At 43.2% G+C, this 21039-nt stretch overlaps 1 long non-coding RNA gene across 5 annotated transcripts in view; it reads right to left on the bottom strand.

Moving 5' to 3' along the window:
• Positions 1–21039, bottom strand: part of LOC103463697 (uncharacterized) — a 51032-nt gene that overhangs the window by 6364 nt on the left and 23629 nt on the right. For all 5 annotated transcript variants that reach the window (XR_001776540.1, XR_533536.2, XR_001776542.1 and 2 more), the window contains exon 3: positions 11809–13313. This is a non-coding gene — a long non-coding RNA (uncharacterized LOC103463697). The remainder of the gene's footprint in view (positions 1–11808; positions 13314–21039) is intronic.

Below are 21039 nucleotides of genomic sequence, written 5' to 3'. Positions count from 1 at the left end.
ACTCTGTTTCAGTATTTTACATAAAATAAAAATAAAACATATTAAACTTTAGGGAATGAAACTAAACCCTAACGAGTCTTCAAGGGGTATAAATAGTTTGCCGTGCAAGTCGTAATAAAGTCAAGTGTGAATATTGTTATTGTTCGACCAAAATAACTCGCCAAATGCGGATCTCAGGCAGAGGAGAGTGAACTTGGCTGCTGCTGAGTGCAGCACAACCCGGTCACTGACAAACTGCTCCTTGTCCCTGTGTCCTCTGACACAGTCAGCACACATGTTTACCCACAGGACCACAGTCATCCTGCAGGTGAAACAATAGCTTTGTTGCGAGCATAAGCATGTGTTTTTGTGTGTGTGCGTGTGTGTGTGTGACAAACACGGCCCTGCTTGGGAAACCTGTGCTGGAGACTTAGTCAGTCTCCCAGGGCTTTCTGAGATGACAGCGAAACGAATGGCAATGAACTAGAGACAAGTTCACAACGTTAGAGAGGAGGCAGAGCAGGGCAGCACAGCTTCCTTGTGTGCAGAACGTGTGTGTGAGCGTAATGAGGATGCACTCAGAGAACATCGCAATATGTGCAGAGTGTCGAGCTGCAGCGAGGAGCACCCACTAAGATGAAAATGTGCATGCAAGTCTCCCCTAGTCTCCCCTCCCTTTCCCCCTCTCGCCATGCGTACGCAGCAAGGACCCCACTCTGGCTGTTCCGATGCTGTCCGCTGAGTGCCTGATGAAAAAGCAAAATCGACAAAAGGGGTCCACATGGCTAAAAGCGAGAAAACGCACACATAAACAAAAGATTTAATAGGGGTCACCTCGCAGTATGCGTCACCGGACGTGCTGCTATTTTCACTATCTGTAACCAAAAGGGGTGGAGGAAGGGGTCCGGGGGGGTTTACAGCTGCCATATCCACACGGGCATGATGGTTTGCAGAGGGCAGAGAATGCATCTGAATACATTTGCATAGCGATGGTGGCATGTTGACAGAAGTGCTGCTGAGAACACTTTGAGCTCATCACTGTCCTCAAAAAAGTAAAGGAACGGCTGTAAGGAGGCTGCGCTAGAGGGGACGGCTGCTAAGAGCGGAGAAACCGTCACTTTTACTTCAGAAGAGTCAGGGGAGACGGCGCGCCTTATCTATTCCGTAGGAGGCTCAGTCACAATGGGCCTTTCTTATGGTAAAAATAGAAATAAAGTGTATGAACTGCAAACACATTCATAGTAACAAAAAAACAAACCAAAACTAAAAAGAACTATGAGTCCTGAAGCAGAATGTTGTGGCATGATGGTAAAAGCAAAACTGAATATGCATGAAGAAATGTCTTCATGCACAGATTCTTATAGTATGTATATTTATTTATGTGTACAGAAACAGTAAAGCTTTCAGATTTCAATCTAGGCGTCTCTTACTCTTCAATAAGCTCCGGTCTCTGATTTCATTGCAGCTCCGGCTGCAAGTTTAGGGAAGGTCTTCCTCCTGTCCTCATGTAAAGCATGTAAAAGGTTTTCTTCCAGGATTGCTTCATATTTAACTCTTTCCGGTGCAGAACTGCTGCGTCTTGAACGCCGAAGAAAAACATCCTCACAACCTGATGCTGCCAAAAAATGCTCATGTTCAGGGCGATGTGTAGTTATAGTTTTTCACGGCACATAACATTTTGGATGCAAGCTCAAAAGTTCACTTTTAATCTAATCTCACCAGAACAGCTCCTTTCACATATTATCCATCTCCTGTATTATTTGTGGAAAACTACAAATGATCATTTTAATGTTTTTCTTTTAGCAGCAGCTGTCCTTTTGCTACCCTTCCATAAGTGCCAGATAAAACAGTATAAATACAAAAGAATGTCAAATAATAAAAAAATAAAAATTAAAAAAAATAAATAAATAAAAAAAAAACATTTAAAAAGATTTTAATCAAATGTAAACCTGAACACAGCCCTGGGTGAGGAGCAGGTTTTTCTCATGGAGAAAGTCACTTTAATTTTGAAAAGCAAAACAGGAAGGCAGCAGAAGGAGCGCCGCGATAAACCTCTTGCAGATATAGTCAGCTAACGAAACCATCCTGTCAGATCATTGCCTGAGGAGAGCAGGAGGGGGAAGGAGAGACGGGAAGAAGGGGAAGAGAGCAAAACAGGGGTGAAAAGGGTCAGCAGGGAGGAAGGCTAAACCCCAGAAGCAAGCAAAAGATTGTGTGTGTAGTGCATTTATATTTTAGCATGTGTGTGTGTGAGTGTGTGGGTGTGCATGTGTGTCAACCCCAGCTGGGCAGACATTTACTTGACATGCTGATAGGGATTTAAGCAGTGGGTGGGTGGTGTATCTGACCAAGGTGAGTGAATGAGCAGAGAAGGGGAGCCTGTGGGGATCGGAGGATGATAGGAGGAGGGGGCGGCGGCGGTGGAGGAAGCAGGAGGGTTAGGGATTTTTTCTTTTTTTTTCTTTTTTATTTGGACCAGAGGGGCTCACAAAACTGCTGTTACTAAGCTTGATTTCAGAGCGAGTTGAGACGATTAGAAGACGGGGGCAGAAACGTGTGGGGAAACGGGGACGAGGGAGGTGGGTTTGTGTAGAGGGGAAACCCTCCAGGCTGTCCAGGAGAAGGGGGACTGGTCTATTGAGGTGATGAGGGAAAGAGGGTCCTTCTTTCAGACGCTTTAATGAAGCATAAGTCCATGGCGGCGAATGAAAGCAGGCAACTGCTGCGCGTGTTAGCTTGGTGCCTGAGCTCCTCTACGTTTCTCTCCTCTGTTTCCCATCCTCGCTTTTCCACAACCCCGTCGTTCTCCTCTCCTCCCCTCGAGCGGAGCGGGGCGTCCCTCCTCTTAAAGGGCTGTTGATTCTCAAATGCAATGTGCGTAGTGAGCGTCAACACTCAGGCTCAGCTGCTGAGCGATTTGATGGAAGAACCAACTAGATTTCACCTAAAAGGAGCCACTGAGTGATTTTATCAAGACTATGAGAGACATGTGCTGGAAAAACAACAAACCCTATCAATGATCTGAATAATAAATTCAGATCCCTGATCACTTTTTTTTGTTTTTGTCCTTGACATGGACAAAACACAACAGACCGATCATTGAATTGAAGAGAACCTGAGCACAAAAACCATCAGCACCAACATCTATGAAGCAGAGAAAATAGATATTTGAATCGCCCTGATCAGAATTTTGCGGCAGATTTCCAATCTGTGGGTTTTATAAAGCTTTTACCTGGAACTCTCTTCAACAACGCTAATACAGGAGCATATAAAAACAGTTTGAAACACCTTTTATTACCCCCATGCTATGGGGGAAAGTCAATATTTGTAGTAGGAGCAGGGCTGCAATATCACACAATGTGTGTAAGGAAGAAAAGTTACTCTAGAAGAAGGTGTGCGATTATTTCCAAAGACAAAATGATTACCCGAGTTACTGGTTAGCATAGTTAGTGTTACCGATCCCTGTACAAAATGAAACGTAATGTTAAATCGGACAATTTCAAAAGATTGATGACATTTGAAAAGCTGAGATTGAAAGGATAATATGAAGCAGTCTTCCTGGTATCACACAGCCTAAACCAATAGATACGTCTCAACATGTGGTAGAAAATAATTTCCTTTCAATGAGTTGCATTTCTCTGCTTCCTCTAGGTTTATTTTGAAACACCTCATTGTTACAAAATGAACATAACTTTAAGTCTTTTCTCACTTAGTGACAATAACTCTCTTTTGCACTGAAGAGAGTTATTGTCAATGTGACTTGGCACTTATGCATCGTGCATTTACAGACTAGGTAAAAAACAAACAGTTTTTGTAGTTTCCACTGGTCACCAGTCAAGGCCAATAAAACATCCGTAAGATCATCAACCTCCAGTGATCTGATGGGGTCCAAGAACACCAACGGGATTGTGAAATTCACCCTGGAGGAGCTGAACCTCCTGAGGAAACTGAAACAATCACTTGCAACCAGCCTCACGACCTTCTGCAGGGCTGTGGTTGACGGTATGTTGATGCAGTGCATTTAAATATGGTGTTCCTTGTGCGACATGGCAGACAAGAGGAAAATGTGGGGTGATGAGAAGGTCACTCTAGTATCTCTGTCCTATTTTCACAACATGTTTTAGAGTCGCAGGAAGTGCTGCTGTCAGGCGAGCAGCAACACACCAAAATGAGAAGCAGAACTATCAAAGTACAAAAAAAAAAAAAAACAGCCTCGCCCTCTAAATGCTCAACTTCACATTTGCAATCATATCTTGGATGGGTTTCATTTATCTATGGTTTCTGTTTTCTAACTGTTTGATAATTTTTTTTCCTGCTACTATGTTTTAAATCCCAGAGATTAGCATGCGATGAAATGCCAATAAATCGATTTGAACAATTTTATTTTATTTTTTTCAAATCAAAAGATCCAGTCAAAGCATTGAAAAGTGATGCATGTAATGAAAGAGCTACATGTCTGACGGAGGCGTGCACAGCCGATGAACCCTGAGCCGACATGTTAAATTACAGAAGGCAGCAGACTGAGACAGACAGGAGGGGCTGTCAAAGCGTCTGACTTGGTTTGACTGTGTCCGGTTCGGTTTGGGGGAGGTGGGAGGTGTTTGACCGTGGGCTCGACCGGGCTCAGGCTGAGGGGACTGATTTCTGGGACGATTTGGCTCTGGGCTGACTGGAGACTGGCCAAAGGGCTGACTGAAGGGGGTTCGGATTCCCCTCTTTACCTCCCCACTCTGCTCATCCCCGGAGCGAGGCAATAAGAAGCAGCTTATAAAATAAGCAAACACAGAGGCAGCTTTCAGACAAGCCAAACAGTGAGCGGCAGACTGACACCGCTCTACGCCGCGACGACGACCCCCTTCACCCCCTCCCCCTCTGACCTTGACCCTTGAGGTCCTTCTTAACCTATTTCTGAATGGAAGTCAGTGCAGCTGGGGTGTCTAGCTGCGAACTAATCACAACCCCCTCCCTCGTCGTGGAGCTTGTTCCCACGCCTCCTCTGACCGAAGAGCTGTCTCTTCATTTGAATTGCCGGGCTTTAATATTTATGTTAAAGCCCGGCATATCAGTTATGTGTGTTTTTTTTCCTCTCTGTCTCTGAGAGAACCCCCCCCAAAAAAAAAAAATACATAGTGAGCGGTTTAAAATAAAAATTAATTTTCCTTTTCGATTAAAATTGGGAGGCTTATTTTTATTTATTTTTTCTTCTTTTGCTTATTCTAACACGGCAGTGTTCCTTTCTGGTTTATGCCTCAGCTTCCATCTGCCAGTCTCTCTCCATGGCCCCAATAATCTATTCAGCCTGAGCACACAAGCGCGCCGTATAATGTACACGCAACAATGTGAGCGTGAAGGCTCGTGCACGTCATCCGGCGGGGGGTTCAAACCCCACCACCACCTTCACATTTTCATTACGACCGAGTCCCGGGCCCGTGTCGCACAGCAGCGTGGCCTTTTGCTTGGCGAGCAGGCGGTTTAATCACACATACGGCACTACTCCATTTTCATTTCCTTTTCATACGGCCTCCATTCCACTCCAGCTTCATAATTCTCCCCCCTTGGAGCTGTCTAGCCCATCTGAGTGTTTGCAGCCTGTTGGAATGACATAATCAGTGACTTGGATAAATGCCTGACTGTTTTTCCCTGAGTCTATAATCAGACTTGGGGGCTCGGCGTTGGAGCTGCGAGGAAAGCGCGGCAGCCAACACTTGATTCGGGAATTACTTCCTAAGATGGGTAGTTTCACCTAAAGAATGTGTTCAAGCACCAGTGAAATGAAATGGGTTTGGTCTACTATGCATCATGTTGGTGGTGCTAACCCCTATTATATATATATATATACTTTTTTTATTTTATTTTATTTTATTTTTTAAATAGAGACACAAATGTGTCTCGGATAAAGTTTTGCTGAATAAAAAAAAAGTGTTTTAATCTGTTTTCAAAGCAAATGAAATGAAAGCAAATACCTGATCTGTAGCAGACAGCGCTAGCAGCAACCTTCAGTGTAAAAGTTGCTACAGTTAAATGATGACTTTTTTGGTTAAAGGAATGTGCTTTACAGATACAAAGCAACCCTCATCCACAACACCCCTACACAAAACCACAGTATGCAGTAGATGTGTGCATAATGATGAGGGAAATAATATGGTCACAGTCCTTAAAGGCAATAAAAAACATTGTTTTAGAAAAACAGGGCTGCTCTCTACTGTATAAAGAAATACTTGAGCGCATAAAACGTGACGTAGATATACAGTCATATCAGTAAATTTGAATTGCCCTTTTTCACTAGTGCCTACTCAGGTCAGCTTGAAACGGATTATACAGCTACGTGGTACCATTAAGTACTGGTACCAATCCCTTTCCCAGTGCCTACTTAGCTGGGATTCCAAGCGTGATTGGCTGAGGAGCTGAATCACTGGGTGCCATTACAACAATTCGATCATCCATTTCTAAAAACTCACAACTGTGACAGGAGGTCTAAAGGTGAGAATCTGTATTTTAAAGATATTACACAAAGAGGCCGCTGAAATAAGACGCTAATTATTTTGTTATGTAATTATTTTGTCTGTTTAAGTATACCAACTTGTTTCTGTAAGTGATATCACAATGAAGGACAGGCCCCAGCAGAGTCATGACTTTAATCTCATAGAGAATCTGAGGAGAGAGGCTAAAAACTAGGAGGATGAGAAAGAAGTGTTTCAACCATAACGACTCATAACTAAAGATAAACTGCTGAAACACAAGACTTCAATGCCCTTAAAGAGATTTTCCACCAATTATAAATCATTCCAGACATGCCACTTTCAACAAAATGTCAACTTAAAACAGATCAATTATTTTTCTATGCTTCTATTCTATTTTATTCTTTTATTACCTTGTGGGAGATGCCTATCCCATCTCCTTTTAGAAACAAACTATAATATAAAACAATAATGCTAATCTAAATCTCCCAGGGATGTGCTGTAATATGAGCAGAATTGATGCAAAAATGTACTTTTTTTTAACACACGAATCTGAGTAAAAAAAAAAACTAGATCCCTTTGGTCTCACCAGTGGGAAGAGAGATGTGCGGAACAGCCCAGGATGAATTGAGTGATGGCTGTAAATGCTTTCAGCAACTATTACTTCAGAGGGTGCACCACACTCAATCAATACCTAAGCAAATAAAAAGCAAAGGGGCAGACAGAATGAGAAAAGCTGCAGTGGACTGGATGACAATAACGTGCACAAATGAACACCCAACACTCAAGTCGATCTGTGAAAAATATGCTTCAATGTTCTTGGTTTTATACAACCCAAGAAAACCTCTCGACTGTTTGTGGCTCGATAGGATTCAGGTGCTTTCCTCTTGAGCGTGAGGGTTTATGTTTTAAAACAGAAGCACATAAATCATGTCATGGTGAAGAGATTTAGCAGAAGATAAACGTTAGCAATGATAGCAACTTAAAAAGGTGATGAAACCCAAAATTAACAGCGTGGGATGCTTCTAGCAAGGATTTCAATCTGCAAGTTTCAAACTCCGACCGCCAAATATCCACTGTACATTCAAGGTCCTGAGACGTTGTCCACGTAATCCAAGGTGTGTTCGTCCTGCACGTGCTCCGTGTATTGAATTATGAATAACTGCAGTAGCTCAGTCACATGCACCCCGCCCCCCCCCCACACACACACACACACACGCACACACACACACGGCCACTGTCATTAGCGTAAAAGCTTTCAGCAGGTCCCGGTGTTTGGGAGGGCTTCCTCCCTGCAAGTAAGTGTGAACAGGCAGGTGGATGAGTGAGAGCATGTGTTCATGCAGCTTGTGTGTATGAGATTTTCATGACAAGCTAAGCTAAACTAAAAATAGTAATGTTTTGTGGTATTTACATGATTTCAATCAAAAATGTGTGATGTAACTGCTTTAATGAATTAAAAAAATTTAAAAAACCAATTGTTTTTATTGGTCCTTAAGCAAAATAACTAGTCACTACACTTGTATGAAAAAACAATCTATCTTACTGTTATTTAACACATTTAAGAAGAAGACAAATTTTGAATAAATCTAAAGTGCCCAGAATAGTGAATTTTTTTTGTTGTTTTTCTCTTACCAGGACGACACAAGCAGAACAAGAGGATACCAGCTAATTAATTATTTGGGCCGCCCGCCTGCGTTCGGCTGCTTAACCCACAGCCACGTGCAGCTTATCAGTTGAAGTGTTCAAACTGTGTGAAATGAGAAAGAGGGATGAGCGCCACTTCTCCTCATTTTCACACCATCACTGCCTGTGTTTATCGCAACCGGAAATGTTTCCAAAGAGACGCAAACTGAAGTGAGCGTAGTGCCGTTTGTTCAGCCATCTGACAGACAGTGTGCAGCAACAGATGGGGGGGAGAGGATGGACCACAGAGCCAGTCAGAACTCTGGTAACTTTCTTTGGCATCTCATGAATGGGCTTTAAACGTAAAAACGGCATGAAGAAGCATTTGAGCAATTATGAAACAGTTTGACATGGAAAGTGCAGCTTTGAGCACGTAGAAAAGGTTGAATGAAGCCCTTTAACATCGAGACCAGCATATTTACCGTTTGTCCATGCCGTCTCAGAAGTTCTGCCAACCCGCCAGCATTTAGTGATCGATCGATTCTACCCATCCCTTTCTTCCTCACCCCAACAAAGCAACACAGAGGGCTTGAAGCCTCTCCAGGCTGACACACATTAGTTTAGTGTTGGCTCTTATTCACCAACCAGCTCGGATGAAGCTCAGCTTAATTTGTGTCAATCAAGCTTCTCCTTAGATGGAGAAGCTTGATTGAAGCGGCTCCGGTTCCGATAGAGGAGGCGATAAGAGGAACGAGCAGTCTACTTGAGCACAGGTACTGATAAGGGAAATCTACAGCCTAGTTTACAAGAATTATTCTTTTTTATTGTGGTCATGCTTCAAATAGCACAGTAAAGCATATTTGGATTGGAGTTGGAAAGAAAATACGCGCACTTCAACGGTCGTAGATCTCGTAAGGACTGTTTGAATGATTCTCTCAAAATTGCATGCGCTAACTGTAATCGCTAACGCCTAGCCATAGCATACAAAGAAATGCAAGCTCAAGGAATAATGAAAGAAAAAAAAAAGGATTAAGTTTTAAGTGATCAAAAAAGTATACTTCTTCTTTGTGTGACGTTTGAAGCTAGCCTACTTCAGGCTACGAGCAGATGCCAAACAGCAGGCCTTCAGCGTGGATGAGTAGCCGGGATTCGGGACCTAGACAATTCCCCAAATCAGCCCTTTGCACTAATTAGCAGTGACAGGTGAAAGCAGCCAGAGATTCCACGGGAGCTGACAATGGAGCGGACAATTGCATAAACACACTCAACCATAAGCCACACAGACACCCATACAAACATAAACACACATATGTCAAGGCGGAGCGGCTGCTACGGAGGATCTACGAGAGCGGCTAATGCCACGTTAAAACCCATTAAGCACCAAGACATCCCCTGCTCCACGTACGCAGCCCGGATCCTGCTTCCCCCTGCACTGATACCGCTGACCCCCCACCCCACTCCGTGCTTTGACAAGGCGTAATAAAGCCTGTATGAAGTGCCGCATTGTGTGGGGAGAACACAATGTTGCATGCTGAGTGCTGTGAGAAGGGCGTACACCGGTGGGTCCCACGGCGCTGCACAGCACCGGGGCCTATAGCAAGGAGTGCCGAGCATGCTAATGAGGTCATTATGTTATGCCTCACCCTCTGCTTCTGCTTCTCCTTTACAGTGTGGGCTTTTTTGCCTGTCACAGGAGGCAGGGCACCCTTGTGATGCAGCCAACCACAGATGTCACACATGGCACAATGAGGAGACGCAGGAGCGTAGTCTCAGACGGAGACGAGGTGCTGCTGCGTTTTTCAAGCTAGCATCCAAAGCGCTGGAGCAGCATCGGTGATTTGCATGCACAATAAGGTGAGCTTAAAGGGGAAAAAAAGAAAAAAAAAATCAAAAGCATTGTAACAACATTCATTCGCTAATTGTTCCCGCTGCGTGTTCAATCAGCAATCGGCCAGGGTTGCGTTTTCTTTCATTCCTTTCTACGCTCCCGCCATTATTTACAGCCGAGGGGGAGGGGTTAAGTATCTCGCACATGCAAAAAGCAATTACAAGATATTTGCATAGCCGTTAACAATCACGGGGCAGATGGCAAACAGCGGGCATTAGAAAAGGCAAGCGAGCGCCATCTTGGCTCGGGGAGACAGCAGCTGGCAGACAAGAAATCGGCCATTTTGTAAGCATGGGCCGCTGCCAGGCTGAGGCGTAGCGAGGCGCCAGGCCCTATCTGTGTGCCAGGAGATTGGCAGGAGAGGGGGAAATCGAGCTTTCATATCCTCCCTGGTACACGCAACCAGAACAAGCTCCTCCGACAGGCTGTGTGACAGCGCGATCATAGCCCAGGGCTCACTGAGGAGATCAGCTACAACACGAGGTGTCTGCTTTAACTTTAAATAGACATATTCCCCTTTAGGCAGGAATAATATTTCCTAATAACACACCCGGAAAGGAGCTAAACATTCATTTCTGTTCACAGCGTTCCTACAGTTCCATACTTTTTCCTGGCTTACATTTCAGTGTACTGGACATTTAAGTGCAAAACATTGACTTGGATTTTGTCATTTGTATTTTCCACAAGTGATGAAAAAACCCCCACAAAGAATCATGTTGGCTCTCAGTTCAGCAGAGTGGTAAAATTCACTGTTTTAAAAGCTGTAACTTGGCTGGACTTGATTATCCTACTCTAAGTTTAGGTAATGCTTTTAATCTGTGTGGTAATGTAAAAAGAGAGCAGTGTGAAGCTTGTATTAAATATAAAAGGAGCCAGTTTACCCCTAGAAAACTTTACTTACAATTTTATTAAATACATTTTTCTGACAGCTCCGGACCTTTCCTTAAAAACATGTATTAGATTATTTGCTTGTTGTGGTGATTGCCAACTTGACCTAAAAATCGAAGATGGCTACTATGTACCTTTTATTACAGTACAAAGTCGTTTTTTGTGAATATGTTACAGGAAGAAAACATTTTTTTTTAAAGAAAGGAAATATTTAATACAATCATACAAAAAAATAATAACCTAAATAACATTTAATACTTTTACTGGACTTTTTCTGGAGTGGACATAGGATTAAAAAAAAAAAAAATTGTTATTTTTTAATAATCTAGTAATAGTCATACCTTGAATAGTAACTGAAATATCTTTAAATGTATAAAAATCCTCAAGACGTATATCTTAGTTGCAGTGGTAAGTGAATCGTGTTTAGCGAATTTCCAGGATTAAACTGTTCTTCAACTACAACGATAACACCAATAATAAAGATAGAACTTAATTTGAATAAATAAGATTATGTTTATTGCAAACTGGCAATAAACATAATTGCCAGTTTGCAATGATTCCATATTGTTACATGGAAAAGTAACAATATCACCAAATTATATACATGTCATGCTAAAAAATGTAATAAAATCTACAGTCGAAATTAGAGTTTTCTAAACATTATTTTACGCGTCAGGTTTTAAATTGTAGAGAGCCATTTCAAAACCCTGATCTGAGAGGCCTAAAAAGTTGTGAGACAGACGTCATGTCGCTGCGTTTCAACAACAAAAAAATAAAACTCTCTTCATATTTTTGAAAAATGTACATTGAACCTCTTTTATAAATAAGAATTATGTCTCCAATCTCAATTTTATATACTTTTTAATGCCTATAGAGACCAGGAAAATGATTTTTGCCAGATGTTTAGATACAGTGTAGGAACCCTGTGTACAATTATGCCATAAAAGGGTACATCAAACTTATACTCACCACAAATGTCAATCTGAAGAGAATATCTCCAGGTTTTTTTGGCCAAAAACCTCAATCCTCAAGCATGTACAGCACGAACTCTAGAAGTGGAAGTTTAGTGAGGATGCGTCTTCCAGGCGCCAGGTGAAGGTGTTTCTCTGCTTTTGCTTTCCTACTCTGAGTAAGAACATGGCTTCAAAAGGCTTTGCATATGTGCAGGAGGAACCAGTCTGTCAAACTAGGGTCCTTTTCACTCGAGCCCTCATTCAATTAGCAGTCATTCACCTGTGCTGTCACTGGATCCGTTTTGCACAGCAGTAAGTGGACTTCAGGTACAATCCACCCCCTTTCACCCCAAGAAACACACACACACACACGCACACACACACACACACACACACACACACACACACACNCACACACACACACACACACACACACACACACACACACACACGCACACACACGCACACACACACACACACACAGAGTGAGGGAAAGAGGTATGAAAGCCTGAACCCGCCTTTCTCTCTTCCACCTCACGGATCAATACTGCACTGCCATATCCTCTGAAGGGAGCTGCTGTTGTGCAGGTAAGAAAATCTAAGGCGAAAAGACAGCTTCTGCCTGATACAGTGATGAGAGGAAAAAGTTCAAATTGTCCTTTCATCCGGCCTCATGAGATCTTAGGAATACCGTGCGCTAAACGTGCTTGGAAACAGCGCTGAGCCGCGACGTCCTCCGTAGCATCCTCTTCCAGAAAAGGTAAAGGTGGAATGACTAATTGGAGCGTGGGAGCCGGAAGGAAAGGGACCCCGACGTCACGGCTCGCTCTTCAGCCGCTTCCTTGTGTGTGTGTGTGTCTTTGGCAAAGTTTTATCAAGCGGAGTTGGAAAACCTCCAGCTGAACCCCACACAAGGATAGTTTCTGTCTCTGTTCATTTTACTTTCCTGCGCACAAGTGTGCATGTTCTGGCAAACACACTGTGATTAGGGCAGCTGCGAGGTGACGGCCTTGGCCCTGGCCGGTACTGGAACTCCAGGAGAGAGACAGAAGGAGAGTTGGTAGATAGGAGCTGGGAGTAGTGGTGGTGGTGGTGGTGGTTGGTCCCTGGGCTCTGAGGCCTGCAGGCGGTGTTGGGCAACCTCTGCTCGCCTCTCTCCTCGGTATTGATTTCTGCTGCTCCGCGCTGCTCTGCTCTGCCGAGGAGACTCCTAGCCGGCGGGAACGAGAGCTCGGCTCACCCGGCTCACCTGCCTCTTTCCTGGCCTAGCCTGCCCACTTCGCTGCAGCTTTTGGCTGGCCCCCTGTTGGATCTTCGGAACCCCAGTACAGAGCAACTTGGCCCACAAGAGGAAGTAGACAGAAAGCCCATGGCGATCCGCAGCTGCGTTCACCTGCTCTGGGTTCACCCGCTTCAAACAACCTCCTCAAACTGCTTCCATCCTCCTCTTCTTCCAGGCTTCCACCCACTCTGGTTTCTCTTTTCCCTCCTCCACCGTCTCCTCCTCTTCTTCTTCTCAAGCTGTACACAAACAAGCACAGACAGTGATGGAAAAGGAAACAAGTTAATCTCAACTTTCAGGATATTTTTTTCCCCCGCTCTAAGTGTCAGTTCTGGTCTTTGATCAGCAACAAGTCAAGGGTGAGGATTTTGGCATCTTCTCCCAGCTGGTAATATGAACCTGCTAACCTTAGAGGGTGGAAACTGCAAAGAGTTAAGTGTGTCAGGCAGTAACATATTGCCTGCCAACGTACTCTCAGCCATTAGAGTCGATGTGCTGCAGATAGCAGAATACAGCGAGAGTGGGCCCATTATAAAAATCACTACTGCATCAATCGAACACATTAAAAGTGTAGTATTTACAGGAAAAGTGTTTCTTCAACAGCCACAGTCTTTTGCTCTCTTGCTGGACCACAGGCTAAAAAGTTAAATACTGCCCTGCAAAAATGAGGAATTTGCTTACATTGCAAACAAAAACTTTAGCATATTTTGGGGGGGATTTTGTTGTGTAATTGTCCACATAATTCCAAAATCACTATAAAAAATAGAGTTCAGCTTACTGTGACTTAATCTCAGTACAGTTATGAATATTGATGCACCATCAGAATCAAGGAGACCAAGGAACACAGCAGACGAGGCTGTGAAGAAGTCTAAAGCAGGGTCAGCACGTGGCCTTTTGCGTAAACTGACAGGCCAGACAAGGAGAGCATTAAAGATGCATCCGCGAGGCCCCTGGTAGCTGTGGAGGAATTTCAGAGTTTGACAGCTCAATTGGAAAAACCACGAGCTCCACAAATGTGTCCTCTATTTCTAAGCCATTGCTAAAGACGTGAAAAGTCATGATTGCCACGGGTCATGCAAAGGACACAACAAGCAAGAGGAAGAAGGTGCAAGCTCAGAATCTATGGTAAGACTTAGTTTTTTCTTGTTTTTTTCATAGTCGCTTTCTACAGTTTAACTGAATTTGGGATACTTTGCAACTACTGAATGGCCAAAACTTTCAGTTAGATGTGTGGAAGACAAAACCCCAAAAAGACTTAAAACTGTAATTCCAGCAAAAGTTAGTTCAAAAAGCTACCTGCTAAATACAATGCTTGCCACTTTCATCCATCTGTTATCTACACCTGCTTGTCCTTGCATGACTGTTTTTAAAAGGCACTGTATTCATAAGGAAGAATAGGAGGCAGTACTGAAAGTTGACCGGAAATTTCTTTCTTGGCCTTTTCTTGTTTGTGGCAGAGTGAGTGTGATGGAATGGAAATGTTTTGGCCAGGCCAGGGGTGCGCTATAGAAACTTTGCAAAAAAAAGGAAAACATCTCATCTTTTGTATCATCTAGAGTTATTCAAATGGGTCCAGCAACTCTCTTCTTATGATAATAGCAGATGGGATGGGGGGGGCGAGACATTTCTTTGAGGATTCATGGCCCCATTGTGCTTCTCAAGAGAGAAAGGGCCACAGCCAAATTCAAAGCCCCCCTCCACGCCGCACCAACTTGCACAATCGACGATATGCCCTCGCCAATGTTGCTGCAGAACCGAGAATGGGGGACGGGGCTGTGATCCACATCTCTCCACCCTTCTGCACGCTTTACAAAACGGACTTAAACCCCGTGGGCCAACTGCCAGGGGGATAGAGAAGTAAAGTGCGGACGCTTGGATTTGGTGGGTCGGGGAGGCTTTGGAAGTTGGAGCTTTCTGTTAGGGAGTGGGCGGAGGGGGGGAGCGGGGTGTAGGTTGGCGGTGTGGCGGCTGGTGGGGGGGAGTTGTAGGGGGGAGTTACACTGTTGGGACAAGGGAAGCAAGTTTGGGAGGGGTGGAGGCTGGTTGAGTTAGGGGGACATAGACGGGGACCCGGGGTGCGGCGTATGTCTCAGACACAATAATACTATTCATTGGGCTCAGACATGGGTGTTAACTCCCCTCTGACAGAGTACAATGGGACTCGGCGGCATTCAGGCAGCCTTGGTGATATTGTTAGTTCAGGGCTGCATTCTCCCTGCCGCAGGATAGAGCGCCTGCATTGTGGCCGTCCAGGCAGGATGGATGGAAGGAGGTTTGAGAGGGTGAAAGGCGAAGAAAGAGAGAACAGTATGTCTGTCTATCTTTCAGTCTTGGAGGAGGGAGAGGGCAGAAGGAGGATGGGGGGGTTGGAAGGGCGTAAAAGTGGGGTAGACTTGGTGAGGAAGTGGGATTGGGGGTGTTTTTGCCCTTTGCCTATGGAGTTGTTTGTTGCAAGGGGGAATAAATAAAAGTGGGGAACTGAAGGTAAAAGAAAACGGTCTGAAAGACTCGCTCAAACGGCTGAACGTGGCGTTAAACGGGCATTAAAGAGTGTGAGGACGCTTTAATGCCTCACACTCTTTGGGTTTTATGGGTCTGCAAGCGTCTCAAGAGTTTCGATACAATTTGTTCACGTGCATTACGAGGACGGCTTGAGAAATGCACGATGAGGGGGAAAGGATGTAGAAGTTAGCTGCAGCTTCAGAGTCACACAGGTTGACAAGAAATTTATATTGAATAAAATCTATATCCAAACTGCAGAGTCACTGTGAGCAGAGAAAATACTGAAAGAGAATCTAGTTGGGACTTGTACACAGAATAAGAATAAACTGCAGATTTTTTTTTTGTTATACTGCAGCTGCATAAGTACGTGAGAATGCTTGCCTTTTTCTCTTGTCAAACAAATGCATTTTCTTGTTTTTTTTAAAAACAAACTTGCAGAACATTTTGGGATCACAAGCATTTTACTGAATTCCTTTAAGGGATAAATGCACTATCACCACAATGCCTGTAAAAAGGTTTTCGACAGATGAGCAGATCTACAGGAGCATTAAAGACAAAACTGAATGGATCCAGAAAGCCCAGATTCAAAAAATAATCTAGTCAATTACTACACACGACACACAAACCACGCTGACACACTCGCACCGAGAGTGCCAGTGCTCCTTCTGTCCAGAACAACCTGCTCTCATGAACAGTACTTTGTTTGTTTCCCCTCTGGTAAACTCTGACCAGCAGTTCCTATAGCAACCTTACTTCCCCGTTCCCCGTGTGAACGTGTGTCCGTGTGGTTGAGGGAAAAAAAAAAAAAGAAGAGGGAGGCAGAGAGAGTGAATGAGGTACAGTATGTAGGTTAGTGGAGGCTTCGTACTCAATGGTCTTAATGCACAGGATGTAGGAGAGACCAGGGCACAGTCATGCACTTCAGATTTTTTATTATTGCAGAATAATAGAAGGAATTTTTTTTTTAAATGTCAAGATTTTTGCTACAGCTGAAAAGTTGGTGTAAGTTTCAACAACTCACAATGTAATTGTGACAAAGGTGGTTACAGTGAAGCCTACAAGAATATTGTATTTAAATGTTCAATACATTTCAATGTAGATAAATAACTAATATTTATTTATGGCACCCTCCAACCTATGATGTTTATTTTATAAGATGGAGTATATCTTATAACACACAATCATCATTGTCATTTTAAAAATTCTATTTTAGCCATTTATTTACCACTTAGACGGTTAAATAATTATGATTTATTTGCATTACAGATCACTCATACATGCAATGAATGGCCGGATTATATATGTCATAATTATTGTGGTATACGGGTTGCTGAATCCTAACACAGCCACAACTTGAAGGTTTCTAAACTCCGTACTTAATTTAAGACTATATGATTTTATTGAAAAGTGTATAAAAATACCAAAGACTGGATTAAAAAGCTCCAACATAAAGTTTTTTTTTTTTTAAAAACAAGTACAAATGACAGCATGAGTTTTTGCTACACTGAAAGACAGAGCTGGCCTGAGGCATAAGAGAACAAAGCAGCTGTTTAGGGCCTCCAGACCTGCAGGGGGAGCCCAAACATATTGTATTTCTCACACATATTCTTTTTGTAGTAAAGTGTATAAACAATAAGTCAACTTTTAAATTCACTCCCTTGTTGTTTGAAATAGCAGCTTTACTAAGGATTCAAAATTCACAACTTACTTAATTTCAATTAATATATAAACACATTGAAGATTTAAACAAAGTGTCAAGCGTATTACTTAAAAAAGCAAAATTTTTATGGCTTTTTTAGGAGAATAAATTTTTTTTACTGCTTCTGTAGTTTATTTCAATTGTTGGTTGCTTCTTCTGAGGTCATCTTTAAGGTAGACTGTTAATAGTTAATAGTTTGTAAATCTCAGCATCTTGATGTGGTCATGCTTTTCTTTAGCAAGGTAAATGGACGGAACTGAATACCATACGGGAAAAAAACCTGTGAAAAGCTACAAAAGACTTTGTGTAGAGATTCACTTTCCAGAAAGACGACCACACAAAAAATGCAGCTGGATGTCCATCGGAACCCGTGGTCTAATAATAATAATAATAATAATAATAATAATAATAATAATAATAATAACCCCTATTTAACCCACAGTCTCTTTTTCAAGAGGGACCTGGCAAGATAGCAGCACTGGTTACAATATTTGCATCCAACCAGAGAAATCGATTTGTTTCGTTTCAAAAGCATCAAAGCTTAAAGTGATAAAAACAGTTAAACATCTACAATATCCCAGACCTAACTTTAAAACTTGTGGAAAGAACTGCGTGTGTGTTAAATTAGGAGTGTTATTCCTGAACAGAAAAAAAATCCCAGCAGCCCAAAGTTAGTAGCAAAGAGCCGAAGGTGTGATGCTGGGCTTCCAGGGAGGCAGGAGCAGGCTGGCTTATGGTTCTCATCAGGGGGCTAATGCCACTTCAAAGGTGGCTGGAGTAGTGAAGGTGGTGCCCTTTGTCCCTGGTAGGAGGATTACACCAGTCAACTAGTACAGACAATGCCCCCCCTCATGGGAGGGGAGGACCAACCTGCTCTCTACCAATGATAGGGGCAGTCAACTGATCACTAACTTAATTCAGGAGCAGCAGAAGTAAGAGCAGGGAGGAAGGAAGATGCAGACGTCACAAGAAAAAAAGAAAAAAAAGCTGAGGATAGGAAAAGGCAGGGGTGATAAAGGGGGATAAAGAGGGTGGAAAAAGACAAGAAGGACACGCTGAAATGAGAAGAGGCACAAAGTTACAAAAAAAGAGCAATGTGAAGCGGAGGAGGGCTGTGGAGAAGGTTTCTCTAGACGCAGGATTAGGAAAGAGGAGATGAAAGGATCAGGCCTGACACAGGACAGCGGAGATGGCCTGAGGAGAGAAACCAGAAAGACTTTAACTCCAAGCAGGCAAATCAAGTAGAAGAGTGTGAAAGGAAACGGGAGGAGAGCTCAGGTGTCCGTGACCTCGAGGCTCTGGCGGAGGAGTCACTAAAAGGCTTTTTTTTTTTTCTTACAACAGGTGCACAGCGTGACAACTCCCTCTCTGTTTGCCATTCGTGCCACAGAAGACACGCCTATTAAAATCCAATGACAAATGTGGCAGATAATTCTATTACTGAGGACTTTGGAGGATGTTTAGGGGGCGGTTAGCGGACCCAGGTAGCATAGCTCAGGCTCGCCGCAGACAGATATGACTCTGCAACACTTAACAACAAGGATTTGGCAGCACCGTTGATTGAACATGCCAAATCCCATTTGTCGGAGGGCTGTGCGCTTTTGTATCGACACACTGTAACCTTGTGGCTGCGTAAAAAACGGAGACCTCGGCGTGATAGGGTGTGTGAGGTTTTTTTTTTGGAAACGGCACTATCTGACGCCACAATCCCAGCTCCTTTCCAACCTTCATCCATGTTCCCTTCGTTCCAGCTTCACGTCCTCAGTTCCCTCCTTCCTCCCCCATCAGAGGAATGACAAGACGGAGATAGAGAGGCTTTTTCAGCACCCCTTTTTCTTGCTTTCTCTCCCTCCCCTCCCCACTTTCTCCCTCTGTTTTTTCCATCCCCTACGGTAGAGCTGCCAGACAGGAGTGCTCAGCAGCTCTCCGAACGTTATTGATCCTGAGAGCAAGTCGGACAGGGAGTTGGTGTCTCTCCCTCTCTCTCTCTCTCCCTATCTTGCCTCCCTCCTTCAGAGCTTCATCTCCCAACACAGTCCACAACTTTTTCTCTCCCACCTAGCCTGACTCCCTCGCTCCCTTCCCGCCTCTACTTCATTTATCAAGGTTAAGGAACTCTTATAAAAAAGGGAAGAGGGGGTCGCCTGGATGTTATCTGACTTCATGAAAGAAATCCCCTCGGGCCACTCCACAAGAGGAGAACGCTGTCTGCCAGGCCCAGCTCTACACAAATACACGCACGGATGCAGAAACCATGAAACCACACCAGGCAGCGGGAGCCACTCACACCCAAACAGTAAACGGTGAACAGCATTTCCAGTTTGGCACAAAACAACAGGGTGACCAGAAACAGGAAATATCTTAACTTAACCATATCCCTTGCAGGGAAGCATAGAAGTTTTCAAAACACAGATTTTCGTCAAGTTTAAAATTATTAATAATGTTGAAAAAGTTATACACATATCCTATAGGTCAAAATAGTGTTTAGGTTCCCTTCTTAAATGGTTGCAAACTGTTGAAGGTGAAAAGACTTGATTTTTACTGATCAGGCTTGTTGAATCTTCACAATAGGGTCACACAGGGTCAGACATTTTTTTTTTTAATTAAAAATATTTACCTGCATAAACACAAAAATCAGGTTTCAAACGATAATTTCATTTAAGAAAAGGGAAAAACAAAAAGCTTTGTTTTCTTCTTGTTTTAAGCGACACTGGGTGGGTTTTGATCTCTAATGGCCTGTTCAGGATCACGCCGCAGCATTTCAGTCAGATTTAAGCCCAGACTTTAAATAGGCTACTCTAAAACTTTTATTTCACAATGTCCTGCTGCACAAACCAGCTGCTTTTGAGCCTACGGTCACAAGCTGATGGCCGGACATTCGTTTTTAGGATATTTCTTCTTTTTTGCTGGACAGCTGACTTCATGGTTCCCTCAAGTGCAGTAGGTGCTCTCGCCACATCACCATGTGTTAGACTGTGTGAGTTTTATGTTAGCTCTTATGGGGTACACAGTTTCCAAAAATGTGTTTTTGTCAAATAAGTATGCTATGTAATCAGATGTACCAACTCCACGGTTTTACTGTTATACTTTAAAGGACGACTTGTGTTTATTACTGTTTAGTACTATTTATTAATTCCACCTCTTCACCATCAAGAGCGTCCTGACCAACTTTAGTTACTGTGCGACGCCACCAAACGCTGCAACAGTCTGCAGAATGATCAGAACCAGAAAGAGCATTATACCCAAGATCTACAGTGTTTTTGCAGCCCTTGGACTATGCTGTACACAAATGACCAATTGCACACTGCAATGTGAAGGAGAGAAAAAAAGTGTTTTTACTTTCATTCCAGACACTTTCATAAATTGGAGTGAGCTCCATCTGAACAGAGAGAGAGAGAGAGAGTGAGAAACACGCCACATGCTTGAGTCTCAGTCTAGAGGAGTGAGAGTTTGTTACCCTGATGTGCTAAGATAGCAAGTGGAGTCCTTGGCGCTGCAATTATTTTTCAAAACCAGAAAATGGAGAGAGTTCTGTCCCTCCCAAGGCTGAGACTAACTCTTACTGATTCCAACCTGTCCTATACGTACACACCGTACCAACCTGCACTTCACAATTCACCAAATAGCTTCTTTTTTTTTTTTACCTTTATTTTAAGATTAAGTAAGTCTGATAGATAGATAGATAGATAGATAGATAGATAGATAGATAGATAGATAGATAGATAGATAGATAGATAGATAGATAGATAGATAGATAGATAGAT

Source organism: Poecilia reticulata, linkage group LG4, assembly GCF_000633615.1.
Source record: "Poecilia reticulata strain Guanapo linkage group LG4, Guppy_female_1.0+MT, whole genome shotgun sequence".
Classification (NCBI taxonomy): domain Eukaryota; kingdom Metazoa; phylum Chordata; class Actinopteri; order Cyprinodontiformes; family Poeciliidae; genus Poecilia; species Poecilia reticulata.
Note: the sequence above shows the minus strand (reverse complement) of the source record. Positions and strands in the feature narration are given on the sequence as shown.